Genomic DNA, 21,683 nt, shown 5'->3' on the forward strand with positions numbered 1-21,683 from the left:
AGGATCATACACCAAGAACAAGTGGGGTTTAACCAAGGGATGCAAAGATGGTTTAATTAATATGACACACCACATTAACAAAATAAAAGATAAAATTATATTATCTTCTCAATAGATGCAGACAGAACATTTGACAAAATTCAACACCCATTTGTGATGTATAAAAAAAACCTCTCTCAGCAAAGTGGTATCAGTTCAGTTCAGTTCAGTCGCTCACTTGTGTCCAACCCTTTGCGACCCCATGAACCGCAGCACGCCAGGCCTCCCCTGTCCATCACCAACTGCTGGAGTCTACCCAAACCCATGTCCATTGAGTCAGTGATGCCATCCAACCATCTCATCCTCTGTCATCCCCTTCTCCTCCTGCCCTCAATCTTTCCCAGCATCAGGGTCTTTTCAAATGAATCAGCTCTACGCATCAGGTGTCCAAAAGATTGGAGTTGCAGCTTCAGCATTAGTCCTTCCAATGAACATCCAGGACTGATCTGCTTTAGGATGGACTGGTTGGATCTCCTTGCAGTCCAAGGGAATCTCAAGAGTCTTCTCCAACACCACAGTTCAAAAGCATCAATTCTTTGGCGCTCAGCTTTCTTTATAGTCCAGCTCTCTATCAACTTAATAAAGGCCATATAACAAGCCCACAGCTAACATCATACTCAGTGGAAAAAGCTAAAAGCTTTTCCTTTAAGATGAGAAACAATACAAGAATGTTCACTGTCTCCACTTTTACCCTATAGTATTCAGTTTTCTCCACTTTTATTTTATTCAGTCTGTCCACTTTTATGTTAGTGAAAATCCTAGCCAGAGCAATTAGGCAGGAAAAAGGCATTCAACTCAGAAAGTAGAAGGTAAAATTATCTTTATTTGCAGATGACGTGAGTTTATATATAGAAAACCCTAAAGACACCACCGAAAGAAACAACCTGTGAGAACTAATAAACACATTCAGTAAAGTTGCAGGATACAAAATCAATATCCAAAATCTGTCGTTTTTATACACTAACAAGAGAAATTAAGAAAACAGTCCTATTTGCAGTTGCATTTAAAAAATACTGAGGAATAAATAAAGTCAAAACCACAATGAAATAGCACCTCATACCTGTCAGAATGACTGTTCTAAAAAAAGACAAGAAACAAGAAGCATTGGTGAGGATGTGGACAAAAGGGAACTCCTGGGCAGTGTTGTTGGAGATGTAAAATGGTGCAGTCACCATGGAAAACAGTATGAGGATTCTTTTAAAAATTCAGAATAGAACTCTGATACAATCTAGCAATTCCACTTTGGGATATTTATCTTAAGAAAATGAAAACAAATTTTCCACATTGAAGGAACTCTTCAAAACCATTGGACCAAATGCCTTTTGGGTTATAAGTTGATCTTTGACTATTTTCTTGTGTTATTTATTCATTCATGTTTTCTACTTATTCTTGTGTCAGTTTTTAAATTTCTGGTTTCCTAAGAAATGATCCATTTCATCTAGTTTGAAGTTTATTAGTATAATATTGTACTTAGTAATCTCTTATAATATCAAATCTCTTCTAATTCCTTAGTGAGACTTGTTAAAGTGTTGTTTTATTTTATTGGTCTTTTTTGAGGAAAAAATGCTTTTGCTTTTGCTGATTGAGTTTATTGGTTATTTTTGTTTTATTGAAGTATAACTTACATATAATAAGATACAAGGATGATAGGTGAACGTTTTGGTGAGATTTTGATATTGGGTTCACCCATGCTGTGTCCAATATACAAAACAAAATAAAGAGCATTCTCATGACAACAGAAACTTTCCTTGTGCCCCTTTTCAGTCATCTCCTCTCCCCACCCCCCACAGGAAGCCACTTTATGAATTTTTATGATCATAGAATAGTTTTGCTTTTGTTCAGCGTAAAGTCTTTGAGATGATCAATGTTGCATGTATTAGTAATTTGTTCTTTTTTCCCGAATAGTATTTAATCATATGAATATGCCACAGTTTATTTACTTTATGTTGAGGTACAGTTGGTTTGTCTCTGTTTTTTGGCTATTATGAATAGAGTTTCTGTTATGAACATTTAAAAGGTATTTTCTATGTGTTGATACCTAGGAATAGAGTTGCTGAGTTATAGATTAGATACACATTTAACCTTATGAGAAGCTACCAAAGAGTTCTCCGAAGTGATTTTATACTTCCACCAGCGGTGTATGAGAATACCATTTGCCACGTATTGTTGCCAACATTTGGTGCTGTCATTGTTCTTGATTTAGCCATTCGGCTTAGAGTGTAGTGGTATCTTACTGTGTTTTACATTTGCATTTCTCTGCTGACCAAAAAGTGTGAGGACATTTTCATATGGTTATTAGCTGCTGGAATATCTTCTTTTGCGAAGAGTCTGTTCGGTCTTTTGCTCATTTTTAGGTGGTTGTTTTCTGTAGATTTATAATATTTCGATGAACAGTCACATATTTGTTATATAATTAGATGTGATTTCATCGATCTATCTAGAGCTAGCAAGATAGTGTATGTGCACATGTGAGAGAGGAGAGGTAAAGAGAAAGAAAGAAAAATATTTTCTCATGTTTGTTAGTCATTTTTAAATGGTGTCTTTTGGTGGACAGATTCTTTTTTAATTTTGGTTGTCTTTTGTGTTTAGACATGTGCTTCATCTCAAATTATTTTTTGTGTATAGTGTGAGAAAGAAGTTAAACTTAATTTTTTTTAATGCATGTGTCCAGTTTTCTAGCACTAAATATAAGAAGACACTTTCCTCCATTTAACTGACTTGAAGCCTTGGTTGAAAGAAAAATACGTGTATGTATATATATATAGAAAGGTACATAGATATTTGTGTATGTGTGTGGGGAGTCTCTTTTTGGATTATGTATTCTGTTATCTGCCTCATGCCAATACGACTTAGTATAATAGCGGTAGGGTAAGGCTTCTGGATTTGTTTTCTTTTTAAAGGATTGTTTTGGGAATTTTAGGTTGTGTGCTATTTCCATGGAAATTTTGGAATCAACCTGTCAGTTTCTTCAAAATGTTTGCTGGACTTTTGCTGGGGGGTTTGTGAAATTGATACCTCAATTTGGAGAGATTTGCTGTCATAGCAATATTGAGTCTTCTGATCCTTGAACATTATTTATCTTGCCATTTATGTAGGTCTTTTGAAATTTCTTACAGTAGCATTTTGTAGTGTAATAAACTTGTACATCTTTGTTAGGCTTATTTTTTAGATACCTTTTTGTTTTATTTTTAACTTCGTTTGGAATTGTGTATTGCTAGTATATAGAAATACAGTTGAGTTTTGTATATTGATCTTATATCTTCCTCTATTCCTAGAATCATTTATTATTGCAATTTTTGTAGCACCCATTGAGTTTTCTGCATACCATGCAGTCATATCATCTAGGAATAAAGAAGCTTTCCATTTTCAATATTTATGTCTTTTATTTCTTTGCCTTGGCTTGCTGCACTGACCAGCTTTTTCAGTATAATGTAGCAGCAGTAAGAATGGATTTCTTCATCTTTTCCTGACTTTTTGAAAAGGATTTAATATTTCATCATTAAGTAAATACATTACATAAGTAAGCTATAGTTTTTTTATGGATCCCATCTCTTAACTTCAGATAGTTCACTTCCTACTTTGCTAATTGTTAATATTATGAATGGGGATTGAATCTTGTTTAATGCTTTTTCTATATGTGTTGAGATGATCATACAGTTTTTGTCTTTTATTTTACTAATGTAATAAATTACATGAGTTATATGAATTAGATCTAACATGTATTCATGAGGTTAAATCCCTTTGTCATGATGTTTAATTATTTTTATATTTTGATAAATTTGTTTTTTCTAATACATTTAGAGGTTTTTAAAATCTGTGTTCCTAAAGGATGTTGGGTTATAATTTTCTTCTCTTAGAATATCTTTGTAGTGATTTATTGTCAAGGTTGTCTTTAGCTTTTTGGTACTCTAGAGCATAAATTTCTTCAGTTTTAAATTGCTTTTCTGTTTTCTCAAGGTTTATTATTATTTTTCTATTTTTTAATTGACTCTTCTTTTGAACCATAGATGTAAGTACAGTCTATAAATGTTTCCCTGAGTATTGCTTTGGCTACCTCATTTTAAATAGATGTTGCATATTATTTTAATCAAATATATTAAATATTGCCGCAGGAATACTGTATACCTTGTCACAGATAAGGTTTCAGAAAATGGTTTAGTACATCTGCATGTTTCTGCTGAGAAAAGAAGAGAAGCGAAAGGCAAAGCAGAAAAGGAGAGATAGACCCATCTGAATTCAGAGTTCCAAAGAATAGCAAGGAGAGATAAGAAAGCCTTCCTTCCTCAGTGATCAATGAGAAGAAATAGAGGAAAACAATAGAATGGGAAAGATTAGAGATCTCATCAAGAAAATTAGAGATACCAAGGGGACATTTCATGCAAAGATGGGCACAATAAAGGAAAGAAACAGTGTGGACCTAACAGAAGCAGAAGATATTAAGAAAATGTGGCAAGAATACACAGAAGAACTATACAAAAAAGATCTTAATGACTCAGATAACCCTGATGGTGTGATCACTCACCTAGAGCCACGCATCCTGGAGTATGAAGTCAAGTGGGCCTTAGGAAGCATCACTATAAACAAAGCTAGTGGAAGTGATGGGATGCCAGCTGAGCTCTTTGAAATCCTCAAAGATGATACTGTGAAAGTGCTACACTCAATATACCAGCAGATTTGGAAAACTCAGCAGTGGCCACAGGACTGAAAAAGGTCAGTTTTCATTCCAGTCCCAAAAAAAGGCAATGACAAGGAATGTCTAAATTACTGCACAATTGCATTCATCTCACACGCTAGCAAAGTAATGCTCAAAATTCTCCAAGCTGGGCTTCAACCATACATGAACCGTGAACTTCCAGATGTTCAAGCTGGTTTTAGAAAAGGCAGAGGAACCAGAAATCACATTGCCAACATCCGCTGGATCATTGAAAAAGCAAGAGAATTCCAGAAAAACATCTACTTCTGCTTTATTGACTATGCCAAAGCCTTTGACTGTGAAGATCACAACAAACTGGAAATTTCTGCAAGAGATGGGAATACCAGACCACCTGACCTGCCTCCTGAGAAATCTGTATGCAGGTCAAGAAGTAACAGAACTGGACATGGAACAATGGACTGGTTCCAAATTGGGAAAGGAGTTCATCAGGACTGTATATTGTCACTGCTTATTTAACTTATTTGCAAAGTACATCATGTGAAATGCCAGGTTGGATAAAGCACAAGCTGGAATCAAGATTGCCAGGAGAAATATCAATAACCTCAGATATGCAGATGACACCACCCTTATGGCAGGAAGTGAAGAAGAACTAAAGAGCCTCCTAAAAGAGGAGAGTGAAAAGTTGGCTTAAAGCTCAACATTCAGAAAACTAAGATCATGGCATCTGGTCCCATCACTTCATGGCAAATAGATGGGGAAACTGTGGAAACAGTGACAGACTTTATTTTGGGGGGCTCCAAGATCACTGTAGTTGGTGACTGCAGCCATGAAATTAAAAGACACTTACTCCTTGAAAGAAAAACTATGACCAACCTAGGCAGCATATTAAAAAGCAGAGACATTACTTTGCCAACAAAGGTCCATCTAGTCAAAGCTCTGGTTTTTCCAGTAGTCATATATGGATATGGAAATTGGACCACAAGGAATGCTGAGTATCGAAGAATTGATGCTTTTGAACTGTGATGTTGGAGAAGACTCTTGAGAATGCCTTGGATTGCAAGGAGATCAAACCAGTCAATCCTAAAGGAAATCAGTCCTGAATATTCATTTGAAGGACTGCTGCTGAAACTGAAGCTTCAGTATGTTGGCCACCTGATGCAAAGAGCTGACTCATTAGAAAAGACCCTGATGCTGGGAAAGATTGAAGGCAGGAGGAGAAGGGGACGACAGAGGACGAGATGGTTTGGTGGCATCACCAACTCAATGGACATGAGTTTGAGCAAGCTCCAGAAGATGGTGAACGACAGAGAAGCCTGGCATGCTGCAGTCCATGGGGTCTCAAGGAGTCAGACATGACTGAGTGACTGAACAGCAACCACCTGTCTTCTATGAATGCTGTATAGCCTCTGTGGATCTGGGCTTTTGGGCTCCAGATTGTAGCCAAAAAGATAAATCAGAGTTGTTCTGATGACATGAAATTTTTTAGTCCCTATCATGGCAGCTCTAGGTTTGGACTGGGTAATTTCTTTGTTGGCAAGGGAAGGTTGGCTGTCTTGTACACTGGAAGATATTTAGTGTATCTGGCTTTTATCTGCTAGTGCCCACAGCAGCTCCACTTGTGACAATTTAAATTTTCTCTAGACCTTGGCAATGTTCTGGTTTGAGGATGAGATCAGAATTGTACCTGGTAGAGAACTATCACACTAGGCTAGTATCTTTGTGTCATTTTTGTTATTCCTGTAGATATAGTAAATTTCCATGCAAAAATGGATATATATTAAATTGCTTTTTTCAGTTGATAGCAAACCGGGAAGAATGTGGCAAAAACAACTATTAGCTGTTTCAAACAGTAGGAAAATTATAGGTTAGATGCTATCATTCCTACCTTGTTTGGTTACACAACTGATACCTGGATCAGGGACTACAGACATTTGAATGTATGGTTCAAATAGCAGAATAGTCCCGGGGAGCAGTATCTCTGTCTTCTGTGTCTGTTGCTTAGGTGTCTCACACTAATCTTTTAGCTGAGAAGCAGAACTGCTTCCCTGGTTTAAAAATCAGGGTAGATATGCATTCATAATCTTGGACAATGAGAAAGGCACATTTCTTGTTTATATTTCATTTTTGTGATAAATATCTGAAGGATGCTTCACAAACTACTGCAGTGGCACATAAAATCTTCTCTTAATAAAGGTAGCTCCTGACAAAAGCTATACACTTCAGAATGAGTATGTATAACTCAGTCTTCCCAAGTTTTCCCCATTGTTAGAAATTCAGTGTTTTTGTTTCCCTCCCATTATAAATATTTGTACGAAAAATATCTTCTCTGCATTTCAAGGAGTTTATATTATAAAGCCAGATTGCTTCCCAAGGGTCTGGGCAGCCATTTGTGATGTTACTTTTTGCTTTAGATTTTTCTTGACTTTTTTTGCCTTTTTTTCTACCACTCTAACTTTAAAAATACTTTCAAAAATATTTAACAGTGAAGTACGGTGCACCAATCTTAATATATTATACACTCCTGCATAATTGCTACCCAAACCAAGATCTAGAATGTTTTTAATACTTGGAGGTTCCCTCATATTTCTTCCCACTCAGTGCTCACTCTCAAAGGTATCTAGTATATGACTGACTGATTGATTGATATTTATTTATACATGCATGTATGTTTGTTTATTTTTCAGCTGCATTGAGGTATATTGAGAAATAATATTAAAATATGTTTCAACAGTATAACATGATGATTTGAAAAGATTCCAACATGATTAGCACTTTCACCACCTCACATATTTGGGTTTTTTTTTTTTTTTGCTTTTAAAAGTTTTTGTTTTTAACACTTAAGTTCCACTCTGTTGACAAATTCTGATTAGATTACCATCAGTAGTCATCATGTTATGCATAAGAGGTGTGTGTATGTTAGTCTTTCAGTTGTGTCCGACTGTGACCCCATGGACTTGAAGCCTGACAGGCTCCTCTGTCCATGGGATTCTCCAGGAAAGAATACTGGAATGGGTTGCTGTTCCCTTCTCCAGTATATATTAGATACTCAGACCTTATTAATCTTGTAACTGAAAGTTTGTACCTTTTTCACCAGACCCTCCCTATTTCTTCTACCCCCTTAATCCCTGGCAACCACCATTCTGCTCTGCTCATGAGTTCAACTTCTTTTTTAGATTCTACATGTAAGTGGTACCATACAGTATTTTTCTGTCTCCGTTTGGCTCATTTCACTTAGAGCATAACACCCTCCATGTTCATCCATGTTGTTGCAAATGGCAGGGTTTCCGTCCATTTTGAGACTGAACAACATTCCATTGTATATACACACCACATCCTTGGGGCTTCCTGTGTGGTTTGTGGGTCAGTGGTAAAGAATCCCCCTGCCAGTGCAGGAGATGCAGGAGACGAAGGTTGGATCCCTGGATCGGGAAGATCCCCTGGAGTAATAAGTGGCAAGCCACTCCAATGTTCTTGCTTAGAAAGTTCCACGGAAAGAGGAGCCTCTTGGGCTGCAGTCCATGAGGTCACAGAGTCAGACATGACTGAGTGGCTGAGGACACGTGCACATCTTCATTCATTGATTCATCTGTGGCACGCAGGTTGTTTCTGTACCGCGGCTGTTGTGAGTCGCACTACAATGAATATGGGAGTACAAGTATGTCTTTGAGGCAGTGATTTTGTTTCCTTTAAATGTTTACCTAGAGGTGGGATTTCTGGATCATACGGTAGTTCTATTTTTAATTTCTTGAGGAACTTTCATACTGTTTTCCATCATGGCTGTCCCAATTTATATTCCCACCAGTAGTCTGCAAGTTTTCCCTTTTCTCTACATTCTTGCCACCATTTATCTCTTATCTTTTTGATGATAACCATTCTAACAAGTATAAAGTGACATCTCATTATAATTTTGATTTGCATTTGCATGGTGATTAGTGATGCTGAGAACCTAATCTTGTAACTATTGGCCTTTTTAATGTCTTCTTTGGGAGAGTGTCTATTCAAGAACTTTGCCTATATTTTAATTGGATTATTTTTTTATTGAATTATATGAATTCCTTATATATTTTGGATGTTGTTGTTGTTCAGTTGCTAAGCTGTGACTGACTCTTTGTGACCCCATGGATTGTAGCATGCCAGGCTCCTCTGCCCTCCACTGTCTCCTGGAGTTTGCTCAGATTTTATAGTTTTCATGGTACAGATCTTACAGCTTCTTGGTGAGAGAAAATATTTTTGAGGAGATTTTTGTGTGAGAGTTCATACAGAAAGAAAGATGAAGTTACCCTGAAAATAGAAACTGTTGTTTTTGTCACATTATTTAACAAATGATAGAACTCAAACTTTTCAGATGCCTCAGTGATGCTGTTCCTCAGGGTGTGCAGAACTTCAGGAGTTTGAATGGCAGAAAATTTCTTGTTTCCCCTACCCACTTCAGCACTTGCCTGCATATCTGCAGTAGTTCTCAATTCCTGGTTCCTTTCCTTATTCAAAGCTCTATTTTTGTGTGCTTTCATCATTTCCTTTCTTCCTGATTTCTCCAAAATCTTCTAGAGTTGATAACTTTCCTTCACTGCTATGACATTAAGAAAGGGAAAAAGATATGAGAAAGAAAAGCAAGAAGAAGAAGAGTCATTGTTTTAAGTTTAATATTCTTTAGGTGAGAATTGCTATATCCAAAATGCCTCTCTTCCTCAAATCTAATTTGCACATTCGTTATTGATTACAGTGATACCTCTATAAGTGCCATCAAGAAATTGTTACTTAAGTATAATTGATATAATTTAGGTCTATATTTAGAAATCATAAACTATTGTGAAAATGTTCTGAATAAAGTAAAAACCAAAGGTATTCATACCTTGTGAAAGGAGATTTGGCAAGTAAAATTTTCAGTGATTCTTAGAGTGGCCTGTGTCCTAAATAGTTGTTAGTTGGTTAATGTGTTATATGACTCTTAAAAGCGACAGTAACTCTAAATACTGCTTATTACAATTTATAGTGGTATTCTCTATAAGGCATCTTCTTTGTTTCAATTTTGTTTTGTTTTTTTCCCCAATTATTTTTATTAGTTGGAGGCTAATTACTTTACAATATTGTAGTGGTTTTTGCCATACATTGACATGAATCAGCCATGGATTTACATGTGTTCCCCATCCTGATCCCCCCTCCCACCTCCCTCCCCATCCCATCCCTCTGGGTCATCCCAGTGCACCAGCCCCAAGCACTTGTCTCATGCATCCAACCTGGACTGGTGATCTGTTTCACACTTGATAATATACATGTTTCGATGCTGTTCTCTCAGATCATCCCACCCTCACCTTCTCCCACAGAGTCCAAAAGTCTGTTCTATACATCTGTGTCTCTTTTTCTGTCTTGCATATAGGGTTATTGTTACCATCTTTCTATATTCCATATATATGCATTAGTATACTGTATTGGTGTTTTTCTTTCTGGTTTACTTCACTCTGTATAATGGGCTCCAGTTTCATCCACCTCATTAGAACTGATTCAAATGAATTCTTTTTAATGGCTGAGTAATATTCCATGGTGTATATGTACCACAGCTTCCTTAACCATTCGTCTGCTGATGTGCATCTAGGTTGCTTCCATGTCCTGGCTATTATAAACAGTGCTGCGATGAACATTGGGGTGCACATGTCTCTTTCAGTTCTGGTTTCCTCGGTGTGTATGCCCAGGAGTGGGATTGCTGGGTCACATGGCAGTTCTATTTCCAGTTTTTTAAGGAATCTCCACACTGTTCTCTGTAGTGGCTGTACTAGTTTGCATTCCCACCAACAGTGTAAGAGGGTTCCCTTTTCTCCACACCCTCTTCAGCATTTATTGCTTGTAGACTTTTGGATAGCAGCCATTCTGACTGGCATGTAATGGCACCTCATTGAGGTTTTGATTTGCATTTCTCTGATAATGAGTGATGTTGAGCATCTTTTCATGTGTTTGTTAGCCATCTGTATGTCTTCTTGGGAGAAATGTCTGTTTAGTTCTTTGGCCCATTTTTTGATTGGGTCATTTATTTTTCTGGAATTGAGCTGCAGGAGTTGCTTGTATATTTTTGAGATTAATCCTTTGTCTGTTTCTTCATTTGCTATTATTTTCTCCCATTCTGAAGGCTGTCTTTTCACCTTGCTTATAGTTTCCTTTGTTGTGCAAAGGCTTTTAAGTTTAATTAGGTCCCATTTGTTTATTTTTGCTTTTATTTCCAATATTCTTTGTTTCAGTTTTGAATTTCCTATATAATTTAAGATTCTAAATATTTCTGATGAGGGAGTATCCTGTTTTGTTGTGAATCTGAATCCGTCTGGTTTACTTGATGAAACCAAATCTGTCTGGTTTGCTTGGAAAACATACATCTCATGGTGGTACTGCCTTTTCGTCCTGCTGCTAATCAACCTAAAACAAGAGAACAGTTTTCCCCCAGGATCAGATAATCTTTGAAATTCTGGATCTGCATCTCTGCTTATTTCAAGTAATTAGGATGACATTCTAACCAACTCCTCAGAAACTATGTTGCACTATTTCTTCATAATTAAGGGTAGGACTAAGCAGAGTCCTTTTGAGAGGAAATCAAAGAAATAGCCTGGTGGCTCGGATGGTAAAGCATCTGTCTGCAATGCAGGAGATCTGGGTTCCATCCCTGGGTTGGGAAGATCCCCTGAAGAAGGAAATGGAGATCTACTCCAATACTCCCGCCTAGAAAATCCCATGGACGGAGGAGTCTGGTAGGCTACATACAGTCCATGGGGTTGCAAAGAGTTGGACACAACTAAGTGACTTCACTTCACTTCTTCAAAGAAATAGTAATCAAAAAGGTTAAAGGAATGAAAATATGTGGCTTGCTGATTTTCTAGCTAGCCCATAACCCTGTTTCTCACCTTACTCAGATTAAGGATAATGTATTAGAAAGTTAATGAAGAAACAAACTGTCAGTTATTTACATTGGGGAAGTCTTAGCATCTAGATAAGGAGAATGAAAAAAAAGAAACATAGGGAAAATTTTACCAAGAGGGAGCCAGTGGGAATGAAATAGATATGGGAAAAAATGTGATCTTTTACATGGAGAAGGTAGAGCAATAAAGAAATTTAAGACTAAGTAAGTTAGTCTTATGTCACATACATAAATAAAAGGACCTGTTTTGTATTACAGATAATGAATAGATACATTGTCTGAAATTTGTGCATTCTATATTTAAACAAGCTGTTTAGAAATCTTCTGACTTTGCATTTTTGAATAATTTATATTCAAAATACAATTTGTCATCTATAAAGATGTTGATGGAACTGATTTGCATTAAAACATTCATCATGATTCTGAGTAAGAAAAATACACAGAATCACAGAGCACTTAATTATGTTTCTTTAAAAATAAGTGTCAAGAAAAGCATTTAAAAGTAAGATAAAATGTAGTACCTAAGGGAAAATTTTATCTCAGAATTCAAAATATTTTATAGCTGTGCATGGGATAATAGAATTATTTTATGTATTTTAGTATATACATTGGGCCTCCCTTGTGCCTAAGCTGATAAAGAATGTGCCTGCAATGTGGGAGACCTGGGTTCGATCCCTGGGTTGGGAAGATGCCCTGGAGAAGGGAAAGGCTACCCACTCCAGCATTCTAGCCTGGAGAACTCTATGAACTGTATAGTCTGTGGGGTCGCAAAGAGTTGGACACAACTGAGCCACTTTTGCTTTCAGTGTATACATTATGTTGAAGGTTTTTTATTATTTATTTTAATGGCTTTGCTTTTCTAAATGAACTCAGACTCCTTCCTTCTTTTCTTGATTAAAGTATGATAACACATTTATAGGATACTTGGAAAATACCAAACAAGATTACATACAGTTTCAGTATATATTGCAATTATTTTTTAAAAAAGATACATATTTCTAGTTGGAGTTTCAATATCAAACTCTCAAAAATTAATAGAATGAATAGACAGAAAAGTAGAAGGATGTAGTAGACTAAAAAGCACTATGAACCAGTTCAACATAATTGAGATTTATATAGTTTTCACGCAATAGCAGGATACAAATTCTATTCAAGTTCCCCTGAACTGTAAACCAGGAGACATTGGAACATATCTAGGGATATAAAACAGGTACAAAAATGTCATGGGCAGACTCCTTTCTTTCATCAGTTCCCTGTAGGTTCAGGATATCTCTCTAATTAAGAGATATTTGATCTGCATTGGTAATTTTTGAAATTGTATTTGTGCTTATACTATTTTCTATCTTTATACTTTGATTTGTAGCTGGAAAAACTGTTTCTTTTACTTCTTCTGAGTAGTCCAGTAAAGTCCAATTAACAAGACACTGGTTGAGGCTGGAAACTATAACCCAGAGCTATTATTTGCATATTAAAAAGAAAGACATTCTATTTTGGAACCCAGTTCCTTTTAAATAAGCTGTATTTACACGTAGTTATAAGACCTAATGGAGATCAAAAGCGTTGGTAAACTATTATCGAGAAATACAATATGTATATGAATAACACATTATGAAAGGAGTTATTTTTTAACTCACTAGGTAAATCAGATATTTTGTAGATGTATATTATCGAAATGGAATAACATTCTAAAAGTTTTATATATAGAAATAGTTTGTGACACATCTGATATTCCTTTCCTGTGTGAAAATGTAGATAATGTATCTTTAGAAATCTTGTCATTTAGAAGATAATTTTAATTATTTTTGTTATTAATGATATGTTAAGGTTAGACTCTTTTCTTTCTCTTCTCTTTTAAACATTCCACATCTTCCTTTGTAGAAAGAGGCAAGGGAAAACAGCAGGACAATTTGAATTATTATTACTCACATAGAAATGGGAGATTGGAAAATTAGCATCTAAAAAGTGAAATATTCCCCCAAGATTAATTCATTATTACTTATTAAATGGTAATGTTTTTAATCTGTTTCTCATTTTTTCTGTATCCTGACTCTGTATATTCCTTATTTGTGGTGACCTATGCAGATGACACCACCCTTATGGCAGAGAGTGAAGAGGAACTAAAAAGCCTCTTGATCAAAGTGACAGAGGAGAGTGAAAAAGTTGACTTAAAGCTCAACATTCAGAAAATTAAGATCATGGCATCTGGTCCCATCGCTTCATGGCAAATAGATGGGGAAACAGTGGAAATAGTGTCAGACTTTATTTTTCTGGGCTCCAAAATCACTGCAGATGGTGATTGCAGCCATAAAATTAAAAGACGCTTACTCCTTGGAAGGAAAGTTATGACCAACCTAGATAGCATATTAAAAAGCAGAGACATTACTTTGCCAACAAAGGTCCATCTAGTCAAGACTATGGTTTTTCCAGTAGTCATGTATGGATGTGAGAGCTGGACTGTGAAGAAAGCTGAATGCTGAAGAATTGATGCTTTTGAACTATGGTGTTGGAGAAGACTTGAGAGTCCCTTGGACTGCAAGGAGATCCAACCAGTCCATCCTAAAGGAGATCAGTCCTGGGTGTTCATTGGAAGGATGGATGCTGAAGCTGAAACTCCAATACTTTGGCCACCTCATGCGAAGAGTTGACTCATTGGAAAAGACCCTGATGCTGGCAGGGATTGGGGGCAGGAGGAGAAGGGGACGACGGAGGATGAGATGGTTGGATGGCATCACCAAGTCGATGGGCGTGAGTTTGAGTAAACTCCAGGAGTTGGTGATGGACAGGGAGGCCTGGCGTGCTGCGGTTCATGGGGTCGCAAAGAGTCAGACATGACTAAGCGACTGAGCTGAACTGATTAGATGATATGGGCTTCCCAGATGGCGTTGGTGGTAAAGAATTCAGTGCAGGAGACTAAAGGGACATGGTTTTAATCCCTGGGTCGGGGAGATCTCCTGGAGGAGGGCATGGAAACCCACTCTGTTCTTGTCTGGAGAGTCCCATGGACAGAGGAGCCAGGCAGTCTATGGTCCATGGAGTTGCCAAGAGTTGGACAGGACTGAAATGACTTAGTACAGCATAGCATACACATTAGAAAATATAAAAGATTGATAATAAATGTGGGTTAAAATAATATTTAATACTATTCTTTGAAATTTTTAACCCAGTGTATTCTTTGTTGATGTATATATGAAGGGATATGGTGAGAAAATGAAGTTTCTAAGAAAAAGAGTAGGAATTTATATTATTTTTGAGCAGAAATATTATTTATAGAAAACAACAAATAGCAGTATTTTATTTCTTTTTGCTGAAAATTTTGATTATCTGCAGCTAGGATAAGGAAGAAAAAAATAATAATAAGTTGAGTAAATATTGACTGAATTTCATCCATATCATTCCCTAGATGATTTTGATTTCTAAATCTGTGTGTCCCTTAGGGTTTCCCATAACAAGTTGTTCAGGCCAAAAATCTAGGACTTATTCTTAATTTCTTTCATTCCCTACCTTATATATACACTTAGCAGCAAATTCTATAGATTTTACATTCCAGATAGATCTTAAATCTATCTACTTCTCTCGTCTTCTCCACCAGCCTCGTATAATCTATCATCATTTGTTTAGAATAGTGCAGGAGCCTCCTCGGTGATATCTCTGCTTTCACTCTTTCTTATATTTCACTCTGTTCTCCAAATGATATTCAGAATGATCTTTAAAACCTTCCCTGCTTAAAATCATCCATATGCTAGGCAACCATCTTATTATTTGGAAAACTTGAATATAAAGAAAATCAAGTATTTATTTTACTTTTCCTGTACTATTAACCATAAAATTGATGAAGAAAATTTTTTACAGAAATATTTCAGCTGATAAAGAAGGAATGATAGAATTATAGTCATCAGCATTTTACAACTCTTAATGAAATATTATAATAGATCTAAGTAATTAACACTGGTTGCATATATATATATTTATAGACTTCCCTGGTAGCTCAGCTGGTAAAGAATCCGCCTGCAATGCCGGAGACTCTGGTTCAATTTTTGGGTTGGGAAGATCCCCTGGAGAAGGGATAGGCTACCCACTCCAGTATTCTTGGGCTTCCCTGATATATCAGATGGTAAAGAATCTGCCTGCCATGTGGGAGACCTGGGTTCAATCCCTGGGTTGAGAAGATCCCTTGGAGGAGGGCATGGCAACCCACTCCAGTGTTCTTCCTTGGAGAATCCCCATGGACAGAGGAGCCTGATGGGCTACAGTCCACGGGGTTGCAAAGAGTTGGACACCACTGAGTGACTAAACACAGCACAGCATATATATATATATATATATATAGAGAGAGAGAGAGACAGACAGACAGACAGAGAGACAGAGACAGAGTATACTATATGTTTATCTACCTCCTGTTTAGAGTATGTAGCATAAACTATGAAGCAGTCTTGTTTGAAATTCTAACCTGAATCTGATTAAACCTTATCTCACTACCAGTTTATAGGAAATACAGGAGACAGAAGAACATGTTAAGTGACACAGGGAGGTCCAGTCAGGAAATCCAGAATTGGAAAATCTTGTAGGACTCAGTTTTTTCAACAAATAAATTACAGGGGAAAAAATAAAGGAACAATGATTTATAGATTTAAAGTGTCAGGAAACATTAATTGCAATGTCTGGGCCTTATTTTGATTCTGATTTGAACCAGTAAACTTTTTCAGAAAATGATACACAGGGAAATTTGAACACTTATCTACATAGTTGGTGATTGTAATAAATTATTATTGAAAATAATGTATAATGGTGATAATATTGATTGTGGTTATATTTATAAGAGTCCTTATCTTTTAGAGGTACATACTAAAATGAAATGATGTCTGAGGAGTAGGTAGGGAATAAGTAAAAGTACAGATTAAGCAAGACCAGTTACAAATTAATAATTGTTGAAACTGGATAATAAAGATATCAGGATCCATTTTGAATTTTCTCACATATGTCTTAATTTCCTTTAATAAAATTGGAAGCAAAACAAGAAGTCATTGTGCCTATAGTCAAAAGTATTTATCTTAGCAGGTTCTACCTAAGATGACCTCTACTTAGCTCATCTCTGCCATGTTTACCTTTGTTCAAAGTATAGTTCTTCCTTTTTCTCAGGTACTACAAGTTCATTCCCATTTTAGGGCCCTTGAAATTGCTGTTCTATCTACAACCCCCTTTTCCTGGACCTTTAGTGTCTGTTCCCTCTTAAAATTCAGGTCTCATTTTAATTTTTTTTCAGGTCTTATTTTAGTGTTATCCCAGAAGAGCTGGCTGTGATAATCATTTCATCTTATTTGTCACAACACTTACCGTGATTTGACATTTTCTTTTATATTTATTTATTGACAGTTTCCACCATTAGAGTGTAAGCTGCATAGTAGTGGTGATAAGATCTTGACTAGCATGTTCACTTTTAAATTCCCAGCACTTCAGGTGAATACCTGGCAGAGGCAGCTGGTGGTTAATAAATGTTTTGAATGAATCAATGAAATGTTTGTGCAGCTGGTGAATTATTAATCTTTTACATTTGGAATATTAACACTATATACTGTTGTTTGCCTAATGAAAGTATTTAATATTCAGCTGGCATTTTCATTATTAATGTTTTCAAAGGCTCATGTGTGGGAGAATTAACTGTGTAGCAAAGCTTCAGAAAGATTTTTTAAAAGTCACAAAATGTCACATTTTCTCTTAGCATTTATTTAAAAATATTTGTATTTTGGGTAATTAATGTCACATCATGTCTAAAAGCTGTTTTTCATATCTGGATAAGCAGAGGTTAAGTTTTATGATATGTGTTTATATGTGATATAAAAATTTGGCAAACATTTCTTGGCTTTTGTGAATAATAGACACTTATAATTATGTCTTCCATCATGAGGGAACTGAGAAATAATTTATAGGTAAATGCATAGAGGGAATGAGACTGTAAAAATATGTACAAATAAAAATAGGTACATACATATATGAGGTGTCATTCAAAATAATTGCTTAAGGAAGTTGTTCTTTATGGTTGTTGAGTAAAATGATATATTTCACTGATAAAATAATTTTTATCCTAATATTTATAAGTAGAAACACAAAAGACTGGTAGCTTTTCTCCTCCTCGTGTCCTCAGGATACTTCCGCTCCAGAGCACGTTTTGAGCTCCAGAGTTGGGCTGGTTTTGCTATGGCCAGGGTGGTTCCTGTCACCATCCTCCATGTTTGGCGCACAGGAGTCTTAGATCATGGCCTTTCCACTGGAAACATGATGCTGTTGCTTCTCGCCTTAACTATCTCCTGTTAGTTGCTACAGACCAGAGAACTTCTTTAGATTTGACTCTTGATCAAGACATATTTTATTCTAAGTGGGCTTGTTTGTTTGCTCTTTTTCTTATTTCCCCATTTATTTCTTTATTTAATGCTAGTTTATTGTGGTTTGTCATGTAGAAAGCACTAGCTTTGAGATTTTAGAGAATAAGATAGAAATGAACATGACATAATATACTTACTCCAAGGATGTTGCCTTGGATAATTGAACTTTTGGGAACATCTCTTCTGGAATTGCCTTTAGAATGAGTTCTAAAGGCTCATTCATTTATAGTCCTATCTTAGGTTTAGGAGGAGTCAGAGAAAATGAGCCTTTCCTGTCTCTCTGGGAGAGGGCTATAAAGACAGAATTTCATCAGGCTCCAGGATCTCATAGGGCCTAGTTGTCCACCAGAGGAAGTGCAGATTTCCCTTGTCCTGGTCCTGGCCTTGCTCCCAAGCTTATCCTCCAGTATTTAGAAGTCATTCAGTTCCCCAAACCCCCTTCCTTTAGTTCGCTAGCATTTTCACTCAGGGAAGAAGGCTGCTTACCTGTGACAGGGTCCTGGGGGAGTTGTCATCCTACAGGGTGGTGAGCAGAGACCTCCCTAGTACCTTATTTCCCATCCATTGTGCTTAGAACCTGAAGACTGGAGAGTCTCGGGGTCTCTCAAGGCTGGCTATAGGGGTTTTGGTGAGTTGTCCTGTTTCTTCCTGTCCAGAAGGAAGCTCAGTCTGACTTCAAGATGATGTCTGGTCCTCAAGGGATTACCAATGCCCACAGGCAATTCCAGGTCAGATGAGGATGCCTCTGGAGGCAGAGCAGGCTCTGGGGAAGGATTCAGTTTGGGGGCTTCAGTCTCACATAGTTCACTGACCTGTTTCACCAGTGAGTTTGGGATGTGGTCTGTGCTGCTGGGGTTCACGGGTATCCGTGCAATACAGAGGGTAGGGGTGCAGGCACTGGAGTCCTGGGACTGATTAAGGCCCTGCCAGCACTCCTCTGTGGGTCGTTTGGGGTGTGGGGTCTACACTTAAACAGGAGTGTACAGGAGGCCTGCAGTGGGGGAATAGGGATCTGCCAGCAGAGCGATGGCCTGCCATGCCGTGGAGGCCGTGTGGAGTGACTTGGATGCTCTTGGCCGAGCCCTTCTCAACTAGAAGGAATAGAGTGGTTAGGACCCAGCTGCAGCTGGGTGGATGCTGGGCCCCATTTCCACCTTCAGATGCACAGCAACTCCTCCAGTTTGTTAACTAATGGTGACTTACTTATCCATTCTCCCTTTAAAGGACATTGAAGTTTGAGCCACTTTTTCTTTATTAAAAAAGAAATATTGCACTGAACTTCTTTGTAAAAGCAATAACACTTTTTTAGGATATATAATATGTGTGTTTTTCACAAATGAATTTGATGTTTGCTTAGGTGCCTTAACATTGTACTAAGTTTTTTGAGAATCCCTTCCTTTCTTCCTCCTCGTTTCTTTCTCTTTCTTTCTCCCTTTGTTTGAAAATTTAAATTATTCTCTTATCAAATTTCAGTTATTCAGTATAGTGTTATCAACCATGATCATCATGTTTTACTGCAGATCCTCAGAACTTATTCATCTTATAGCTGAAAGTTTGTGCTCTTTAATAACCTTTCCTTTTCCCCCAATGGCAACTACTTTTCTACTTTGTATCGATGAGTTTGAGGTTTTTTAGAAACAATGCTACATATGAGTGATACTATGTCTCCTGATGTGAAGAGCCAACTCATTGAAAAAGACCCTGGTGCTGGGAAAGACAGGGCAAGAGGAGAAGGGGGCAATAGAGGATGAGATGGTTGGATGGCATCATCAAGTCAATAGACATGAATCTGAGCAAACTCCGGGAGATAGTAAAGGACAGGGAAGCCTGGCATGCTGCGGTCCAGCTGACCCAAAAAGTCAGACACAACTGAGTGACTGAACAGCAATGCAGTATTTGTCATTCTCTACATGGTTTATTTCACTTAGCTTAATGTCCATCAATGTTGTTACTGGTAGGATTTCTTTCTTTCTCATGGCTGAAAAATATTCCTGTGTGTGTGTGTGTGAGAGAGAGAGAGAGAAAGAGACAGAGAGAGAGAGAGAGAGATCTCCTTTATCCATTCCTCCATTGATAGACACTTAGGTTGTTTCCATATCTTGGCTCTTGTGAATAAGGTCACAGTAAACATGGGAGTGGAGATATCTTTATGCTATTCTATTCTAATTTTCTTTGGAAATATGCCTAGAAGTGGGATTGCTGTATCACGTGGTAGTTCTGTGTTTAGTTTCTTGAAGAACATCCATATTGTGTTCCGTAGTGACTGCATCAATTTACACTCCCATTAATAGTGCACAAGAGTTCTCTTTTTCCATATTCTTGCTAACGCTTATTATCTCAGTGTATTTTTGATGATATTCATTCTAATAGAGGATATCTCACTGTGGTTTTTGATTTGCATTTCTCATTGATTAATTTTTGTTTTTGAGCACCTTTTTATATTCCTGTAGTTATTTATATGTCTTCTTTGGAAAAGTGTCTTTTTGGTTCCTCTGCTTCCTTTTAAAATCAGATTGTTTGGTTTTTGCTATTGGGGTTATGCATTCATTATGCATTTTGAATAGTAACCCCTTATCAGATATTTGATTTGCAGATATTTTCTCCCTTTCAGTAGGTTGCATTTTCATTTTGTTAATTGCTTTCTTCACTGTGCAGAAACTTTTTAGTTTGATGTGGTCCCACTTGTTAATTTTTGCTTTTGTTTCCTTGCTTTTGGTGTTAAATTCAGAAAGTCATTGCCAAGACCAGTGTCAAGGAACTTAACTCCATTTTATTCTAAGAGTTCTACCGTTTCAGATCTACTTTCAATTTGTTAATCCAGTTTGAGTTGATTTTTGGGTATGGTATAAAATAGGAGTCCAAGTTCCTTCTTTTGCATGTGGCTGTCCAGCTTTCCTGACACCTTTTATTGAAGAAATTATCCTTTCTCCATTGTATATTCTTGGGGGAACCAGTTTTTGAAAAAATCTTTAACAGGAAATAAATAAATAAATCAGAAAATTTATTTAGTCGTGCTGTAATTACTCATAATGAAATTGAGTTGTTGCCACAGTTAGTTTTATGGGAAAAGGACAGAGGTCCTGTATTTTCAAAATGCAGAGTTGAGGGTAGCTTGCAAAAATCTTTTCTAACTATATCAGAGCATAAGGTATTGTGCATAGGTCTTTAGGTTAAAGATAGTCCTGCAGAATCATTTGTGTCTCAGGAAGTTTCTTGCTTAACTAAACTCTGAATGGTTTTCAAAGACATGACAGGACCTATGAAATTGAGTATATATGTTTAAGAAAATAAACTTAAAATGAGGAAGGAGTTTTTGAAAGAGCCAGACATCTTACTTGTAGCTTCATGGGTAGTTGGTTTTTCCCTCAGTTTGATGGCCATCAGTAGGAAGTCTACTTTTCCTATGGTGATGATGCCTATAGCACCTCCTAGTATAAAACCCAGAGCCTGCAAACCACCCAGTAACTATCCGTATTGATTTTAGGTGCTCCATATTTCTGTGAATGACTATGTCAGAGAACAAAATTAGGAGTACTGGTAAAAGTTTCATGTGCAGAATTTTGTTGCCAAATGTCTAGCACAAGCCTAAGATGATTGCTGATTGAAAGGGCCTAGCTGAAGAATGCTAACCAGTCATTCCCAAGTTGTCTTATAGAACCCTGAAAATGTTATGTTCTGAACTTTCATCAGGAGTCTACTTAATAATTGATTCACT

The 21,683-nt window shown here is 36.9% G+C and overlaps 1 protein-coding gene and 1 pseudogene across 2 annotated transcripts in view; one reads left to right on the forward strand and one right to left on the reverse strand.

Moving 5' to 3' along the window:
* The window catches only part of NUBPL (NUBP iron-sulfur cluster assembly factor, mitochondrial), a 225,792-nt gene that overhangs the window by 126,129 nt on the left and 77,980 nt on the right, over nt 1-21,683 (forward strand). The window lies entirely within an intron of this gene.
* Nucleotides 18,260-21,349, reverse strand: LOC133068440 (cell division cycle-associated protein 3-like; annotated as a pseudogene).

Source organism: Dama dama, chromosome 13, assembly GCF_033118175.1.
Source record: "Dama dama isolate Ldn47 chromosome 13, ASM3311817v1, whole genome shotgun sequence".
In the NCBI taxonomy this organism is placed as follows: domain Eukaryota; kingdom Metazoa; phylum Chordata; class Mammalia; order Artiodactyla; family Cervidae; genus Dama; species Dama dama.